Raw genomic sequence first — 783 nt, 5'->3', positions numbered from 1 at the left:
CCCAGCCGCCCAACTGTCTGGGAAATAAGGAGCGCCTCTGCCCGGCCACCCCATCTGGGAAGTGAAGTGCCCCTCTGCCCGGCTGCCCACCGTCTGGGATATGAGGAGTACCCCTGCCTAGCCACTGCCCCCTCTGGGATATGAGGAGTACCTCTGTCTAGCTGCTGCCCTGTCTGGCAAGTGAAGAGCGCCACTGCCCTGCCGCCACCACGTCTGGGAAGTGAGGAGTGCCTCTGTCTGGCTACTGTGCAACCTTCCAAGTGTGAAGTGACAGTCCTGTGTGTGATCTTTTCTGTCTTCCCCAAGTTTGCATTTTTGACATTAAAGTTTACTTTTTAATTAAAAAAAAAAAAGGCTCTTTTTAAGTCTGCTTTGCTGGAACTTTTAATAAGGAATCTCAGGTTAGACTTTCCTAGTCTCTCAAGAATACAAAGAGAACTTGTCTGGCTTGTTTCAACTTTGCCTGCAATATCTATAGACTTTGATGAATTATTCTTTTCTTGATGTCCCCAATATACCTGAGGTCTGCCAGGAAGTGACCTTTCTTATTCATCTGTAAGGCAACCACTTAAAGAAACCACATAAGCAAAGCATGAGGTTGGCTTTTTGGCTCCATAAAGTCAACCTTAGTTCCTTAAAACTGTCTGATCATATCTGATTATATGTTCATTTTCATATTTGATATTCCAGTCAACGTCTTAGCAATATAATCAAGGTTTTCAATTGTGTCCCTGTTATAAGGAGACTAGATTCTTACTGAATTTATGAAAATAACTATATAGT

General features: G+C 43.6%; 1 long non-coding RNA gene across 1 annotated transcript in view; it reads right to left on the bottom strand.

Moving 5' to 3' along the window:
• Nucleotides 1-358: 358 nt before the first annotated feature.
• Nucleotides 359-783, bottom strand: part of LOC105554916 — a 19,192-nt gene continuing 18,767 nt past the window's right edge. Inside the window, exon 3 of the long non-coding RNA XR_001008403.1 lies at nt 359-553. This is a non-coding gene — a long non-coding RNA (uncharacterized LOC105554916). The remainder of the gene's footprint in view (nt 554-783) is intronic.

This window comes from Mandrillus leucophaeus, unplaced genomic scaffold (genome assembly GCF_000951045.1).
Source record: "Mandrillus leucophaeus isolate KB7577 unplaced genomic scaffold, Mleu.le_1.0 Scaffold664, whole genome shotgun sequence".
In the NCBI taxonomy this organism is placed as follows: Eukaryota; Metazoa; Chordata; class Mammalia; order Primates; family Cercopithecidae; genus Mandrillus; species Mandrillus leucophaeus.
The sequence above is the reverse complement of the archived record's forward strand: the minus strand, read 5'-3'. Positions and strand labels throughout refer to the sequence as shown.